A 7,335-nucleotide genomic window follows, 5' to 3' on the forward strand; every position below is an offset into this window, starting at 1 on the left:
AAGTCACCGTGTGGCAGCTTTTGGTACTGCAGCAGCATAGACACTAATTAAAATTTGTTTCAAACATTTTGATATTTAGAATGCAGTATATATGATACAAACATATGGATGATGATAATAATAATAATGTTTAAAAGCAGGCAGGCATTTATATACATCAAAAGTTTTGCATAATAGAATAGAATAATTACATTACGGACTCAAGGTCCAAATAAGATTATTTAAAAAAACAAAAAGAATTTCATACATAAAAGGTACAATAATTGTATATAGATAAAAACGCTAAAACAATAGACACGCGGCACAACATAAACAATAAAAATAAGCTGAACCTATCTTTCTAAAAAGTTGCTGAATGGCATAAAAAAGAAGTCACTGATTGAAAACGTTTCTCTTTTTTTTTGTTTTTTAAAAAGAAATTGAACTTGAAGAGTCCATTCAATCCTCATGTGACTCTTTAAAGCCATCTCTGGAGGTTTAATGCGCAACTGAACCATAATTTTAATTTAAACTGTTAATCAGACGAACATTTGGAAATATGCATGTAGCCCCGAGATGAAAAAAGAGGAGGATTAAATAAATGAATCCCATAAGTGATCAATATTAGTATTAATATTGATATTACAGAGTTATACTAAATAGAATAAGTTTAAATAAGTCTAGGTGATGACAGATTTAACCAGAGGGGAAAGGGTTGATTGTAAATAACAAGGTTATTGTTGTTTATTGATTGATTTTGGATTATGTAACCTCAACAGAGTCATCTTATTTATTTTGAAGAAATGCAGAGTGTTCTTGTGTTTTCATTGGACTAAGCTGATTGGCTGGAGGAGAGGATCAAAGAAAAGGGGAAAAAGAAAGTTCTGGACGGGTAAAGCGCGATGGGAGGTGAGGAAGAAGGCAGGAAACAGGACAACTTTTGCCGAGTCAGCCAGGAGGCCAAGCTGAGAGTGGTTTCCCGTGGCAGAAAAAGCGACTGAAAGTTTCCCTTTTTGGACTTTCTGGCTTGAGCGTGAGGCGGAGCCCACGAAGCTGAGCTGCGGCGCTGGAGCACGTTGGATTTACCCCACGACGGACGGCAGGTGGCGTGGAAGGGCAAGGAGTGAGGGAGGGAGGGAGTATGGAGTTGTGAATCGAAGTGTGTGCATTTGTGACTCTGAGTGTGTGCAATTCTGAATTATGAGACTGTTCTGACCTCATAAGGGAGTGAGTGAGTGAGTGAGTGAGTGAGTGAGTGAGTGAGTGAGTGAGTGAGTGAGTGAGTGAGTGAGTGAGGGAGTGAGTGAGGGAGGGAGGGAGGGAGGGAGTGAGGGAGGGAGGGAGTGAGTGAGTGAGGGAGGGAGGGAGGGAGGGAGGGAGGGAGGGAGTGACCAGTTTGTTCTTTTTCATGTGTTTCTTTGTATAAGAACAGTTTTTGAATGTTCAGTTAAGTTTTGAAATTACAATTGTTTCAAGTGCCTATTATATTTTTCCATTTAAGAGGAAGAACACAGAACCAAGATATAGAGACCCATGTTTTGTTTGTTTTGAGGGTTAAGCCTTCATTTTATTAAAGTTGAACCAGTATTTCGTTTTAAACGGTTGTCTGGTGTCGTTTTTTTAGGAAGACATAAATGTTTACTTTGAGTTCTGTGACGCTGTTACTTTTGAGACTTAAATAGGTAACCCGATTGGGAGCTACCATAGCTCAACGAACCCAATCCTCCCATCATGACTCTGTAGGCTGCTATTCTTTAAAGTTGTGCTGAGTGATGGGGCTACATGCATTTTTGTTTTATAATGTTAAATGCTTATACTAATGAAGCCCGTTACTTCTTCCACTTTCGGCTTTCTCCCATCAGGGGTCGCCACAGCGAACGAGTCGCATGGTAAATTTGGCAATGTTTTACGCCGGATGCCCTTCCTGACACAACCTTCTCAAGCCGGGCTTGGAGCCGGCAGAGGTGGAGAGGGGAACAGGGAGCAGCCCGGAGTCGAACCCGGGTTTCACGGACGGAAGGCGCCGCAAACCAGCACGAGCTAAACTGGCTCCCCTAATGAAGCCCGTTACTAAAAAGCCCAAAGCGTTTGACAGTCACAGTCCTTTTCACCCATGGCAGCACCGTTCAAACTCCACACCATGACCCAAAAACCCTGTCTCATTTTCTAGGACAAAGTTTCTGCAGAGCGGCAGTAGTTCAGAAACAATTCACCTCTTAGTTGTGGGTGGAGCAACCACGCCCCCTTTTCACTCATACTGTATCAGCCCCTCCCACCCCAACCCAACATTTGCGATGCAACACAAATGTGATTAATACAGTCGTGCAGTTTAGATCCAGACGAGGAAAACAAAACCTTCATGAATCTAGTCGTCTACAAGTGGATGGATCAGAATGGAGCAGAGCAGGGAGTTTTTGGCCAGCCTAGTGTATTTTCTGCAACATAGATGCAATCTTTTTTAAAAGGCATTCTTTAGTCTGCTCCTGATTCACAACGATTTGAATAAAGAAATACTCATAAATGCAATTTTAAACCAAAATTTCTTTATTTATGTCCTTCATTATCTGAAAAATGCTGTAAGAACATGTCGAAAACACCAAAAATAGTATTTTCATTGGAGGAGTTCCTAAAAGCTGTAAAGGTATGCGCATTTGGAGGCTGAAAATATTTGATATGCATAACATAACATTTGTGTCACAAAGAGATGAAACAACAAGCTACATAAATCAAGTTGAACACCCTGCAAATTCTGAGGAGCGGCTGGAAGCTGATTGACGGGAGCATCCTGGTCCATAGAAATGTAGTGTTTGATGCAAAACTCTGCTTTATGATATCAGTGTTTTTACAGAAATGCATTCATGCTTTAGAAGTCGGTGTAGAATCCCAACCTCTGAACAAGATGCACCAAAAGCCAGACCAGCTGAGATCTGGAAAATCTGGAGTCCAGTCTACTTTTTAATTCATTTTTGAGTCATTTTGATTTTTTCCAGGACACATTGTTATGCTGACTGACACCAAGGCCTTTTCTAAGTACTGTTTTCGTGCAATAATAAATGTGCAATCATATTTTCACTTGAACACTAGAACACTTGAACTTGCACATAAAGTTAGAAGAAACATGCTAAACCTCCTGCAAAGTGTTTTTACGTGATTGCAGGGGACTTCAACCATGTAAACCTGACAGACACTCTGCCCAAGTTCCACCAGCACATCAACTTTCCAACACGCGGAAATAATATTCTGGACTGTGTCTACACCAACAAAAAAGATGCATACAGAGCTGTCCCCCATCCTCATTTGGGCTTTTCAGACCACATAGCCATCATGCTGGCCCCTGTTTACCGCCCTCTCCTCAGACGACAAGCACCAACACAGCGGACCATCACAGTGTGGCCTAGTGAGGCTGCATCAGCTCTGCAAGACTGTTTCCAGCACACAGACTGGCAGATCTTCAGGGAGGCAGCTTCGCATGAGGGGGAGGTGGACCTGGAGGATTATGCATCAGGAGTCCTCGGGTACATCAGTAAGTGCACGGAGGATGTCACCAGCACCAGGACTGTAACGTACTACCCCAACCAGAAACCCTGGCTGAACGCAGAGGTGCGGGCTCTGCTGAAACACAGGAATGCTGCGTTCCAGTCAGGTGACAAGGTGGCACTCAGAGCAGCAAGAAGGGAGCTGCATGCTGGGGTGAGGAGGGCCAAGGCCGCCTATGCTCAGAGGATTCAGGGACACTTTACGTCGAATGACCCTCGGAGTATGTGGAAGGGCATTAAGTGCATCACAGATTACAACACCAGAGATGCACAATGTCCTGAGGACCCCTCTCTACCAGACGCACTCAACTTCTTCTACTCCCGCTTTGAGGACTCCAACACCGCCCCTCCCAGCACCAAACTCACCATCCCACCTGGCGAAGAGCCTTTCAGTGTGACGCCCGCTGAGGTGAGGAGGACCCTCCAGAGGATCAACCCTCACAAAGCTGCTGGACCCGACAACATCCCTGGACGGGTGCTGAAGGACTGTGCACACCAGCTCACAGAGGTGCTGACAGACATCTTCAACACCTCCCTGATGCAGGCAGTGGTCCCCACCTGCCTGAAAACCGCCACCATCATTCCAATACCCAAATCATCCACAGTGACAAGTCTGAATGACTATCGGCCGGTTGCCCTGACACCGATAGTCATGAAATGTTTCGAAAAACTGGTCATGACCCGCATCACAGAATCCATCGACATCACCAAGGACCTGCACCAATATGCATACAGGTCAAACCGATCCACAGAGGACGCCATCTCCTCTGTGGTCCACACAACCCTCACCCACCTAGAGAACAAGAACGCGTACGTTCGACTGCTCTTCGTGGACTTCACATCAGCTTTTAACACCATCATCCCGCAGACCCTCACCCAGAAACTACACACACTTGGACTGAACCCCACTCTGTGCAACTGGGTCTTGGACTTCCTGACAGACAGACCGCAGTCTGTAAAAATCCGCAACGTCTCCTCCTCCCCGATCACCCTCAGCACGGGCTCCCCCCAGGGCTGTGTGCTGAGCCCCCTCCTGTTCACCCTGCTCACGCACGACTGCACAGCGAGTCACCCCAGCTGTCTGATCGTGAAGTTTGCGGATGACACAGCTGTGGTTGGACGCATCTCCAACAACGATGAGTCTGACTACAGGCAGGAGGTGGAACATCTGGAGAGCTGGTGCAGAGACAACAACCTCTGCATCAATGGGAAGAAGACCAAGGAGATGATCGTGGATTTTAGGAAGGACAGATGCCCCCCTCCCCCCATTCACATCGGAGGGGACGCGGTGGAAGTGGTTTCCAGCTTCAGGTATCTGGGCGTGCACATCTCCAGCGACCTCACCTGGAGCACCAACACCTCCTGCCTGGTCAAGAAGGCACACCAGCGCCTTTATTTCCTGAGGAGGCTCAAGCGAGCTGGGATGGGGATCCCAGTCCTGACCTCCTTCTACAGGTGTGTGGTGGAGAGCGTCATGACCTCCTGCATCACGGTGTGGCACGGCAGCTGCTCTGCGGCAGAGAGGAAAGCTCTGCAACGAGTGACCAAAGCTGCACAGAGGACTGTGGGCTGCAGCCTGCCGTCCACCACTGACATCTATACGACCAGATGCAGGAAACGGGCCTCTCGCATCCTGAAAGACCCCACTCACCCCTCACACCCTCTGTTCTCCCTGCTCCCCTCAGGCAGGAGGCTGAGGAGCATAAAGAGCAGGACCACCAGACTGAGGAACAGTTTCTTTCCTGAAGCAGTCAGACTGCTTAACTCCGGTTGATCACTGCACCCCCCCCCCCCCTCTATGGACAACAAGCTAATTCCCAAGTGCAATATCACAGGGCTGTGCAATACTTAACATAAAATACTGTGCAATTTGAAAAATACTTCTGTGCAATACTCATCAGGAACCACACCATAACAGACTGATATTTTACTGACATTATTATTGATATATATTATTTATGTCTGAATGTAAACGGCTGGCCCGGGACCAGAGAGCCTAATTTCGTTTTATCATGATAAAATGACAATAAAGTTTCCTGATTCCTGATTCCTTATAAGCAGCCATCGCTGGCCTCATCCACACAGTTTACATGCTTTGCTAGTCCTCCGAAAAAAATATTCATGAAGTTTCAGGATAGATATTTTAACAAGTATTCTGATATGAATAAATGTCAACTAAAGTTTCTTTTTAGTCTGCACTGTTGAATTTTATTCCTTTGACATTATGTCTTTTATAAAAAAAAATCTTCCTGTTTGCCTACAAATGTTTTGTAGGTCTCAGCTGCACACTGAAGCTTCAGAAACAGGCATTAGAGCACAGAGCACAGACTTAACATCTACTTTTAATTGATCAAATGCAAGTGTAACCGTGTTTTCAAGGTCAATTGAGCCTAAATCTGGATTCAAAAATAAACAGTTTATATTATAGATAATATAATTGCAAAACTATCCTGCACGGCGGCTCAGTAGCGCGGTGGCGCTCTTGCCTCACAAAAAGAAGGCCCCCGGTTCAAGTCTCAGCTGGGGGACCTGAAACAGAACACAGTATCTTTCTATGCTGAGTTTGCATGTTCTCCCTGTGCATGCGTGGGTTTTTTCCGGGAACGCCAGCTCCTCCCACCGTTTAAAAACATGCTTCATAGGTTTATTGGATACTCTAAATTGTCCTTTGGTGTGAATGCGAGTGTGCATGAGTGTGTGATTTGTGGCCCTGCAACATACTGGCGACCTGCCCGGGATGTCACCTGCCTGCAATAGCCGGGATAGGCAACACTGTGACCCCGAAAGGGACAAAACCTGGGTTTTAAAAGATGAATGAACATTGTTCCGGACTAAAGAAACAAGGTTTGACTGTGATAAAGACCAGTTTGAATGTTTGACAGGTTCTTCAGTGAAAAGTGGGACATTTGGATGAAGAAAGAGACTTCTGTCTACAACACTAGCAGGTCACTTTATTAGGTACACCTTGCTTGTACTGTGTTGGACCCCCTTCAGCCTTCAGATCTGCCCTAGCAGTTGTTGGCATAGATTCAACAAGGTACTGGCAACATTCCTCCGAGACTTTGGTCCATTTTGACATGATAGCATCACACAGTTGCTGCAGATTTGTCGGCTGAACATCCATGATGCCAATCTCCCGTTTGGGTGGAGATCTGGTGACTGTGGAGGCCATTTGAGTCCAGTAAACTCATTGTCATGTTCAAGAAACCAGTCTGAGATGCTTCCAGCTTTATGACATAGTCATAGTGCCTGATCCTGCTGGAAGTAGCCATCAGAAGATAGTACACTGTGGTCAAAAAGGGAAGGACATGGTCAGCAACAATACTCAGGTAGGCTGTAGTGTTGGACCCATGCTCAATTGGCAGTAAAGGACTCAAAGTGTGCCAAGAAAATATCCCCACCCCATTACACAACTACTACCAGCCTGAACCGTTGATACAAGGCAGGAGGTTGGGTTGTGAGGGACTGTAAGCCACCAGGAGAGTGTGTAAACAAAGTTCTCAGAAGGGGGGGGCACACACTCACTTCGGGCCAACAGTCCTGCCCACAACTCAGAGGTGAATTTCTAATAAATTCCTGCTGCTCTGTAGAAACTAAGTTCTAGACAACGGTACTTGATTCTGGCAAAAAAAAAAGGACGTAATTATAATTAAAAGACAACTGGGAACGCTTTGATCGGAATTCTAATCTCATATAAAAACATGCAGGTCAGGCTAAAACGTAATTTAATTCTTGTTGTGGTCGGCAACTAGGTGCTTTTCATCATTTTCCCCAATAAACAGAGGTTGCACTTTGAGGACTGCACCTGTCCCAGGGGGCG

This window comes from Oryzias latipes, chromosome 21 (genome assembly GCF_053564925.1).
Source record: "Oryzias latipes strain Hd-rR chromosome 21, Olatipes_Hd-rR_3.1".
NCBI lineage: Eukaryota > Metazoa > Chordata > Actinopteri > Beloniformes > Adrianichthyidae > Oryzias > Oryzias latipes.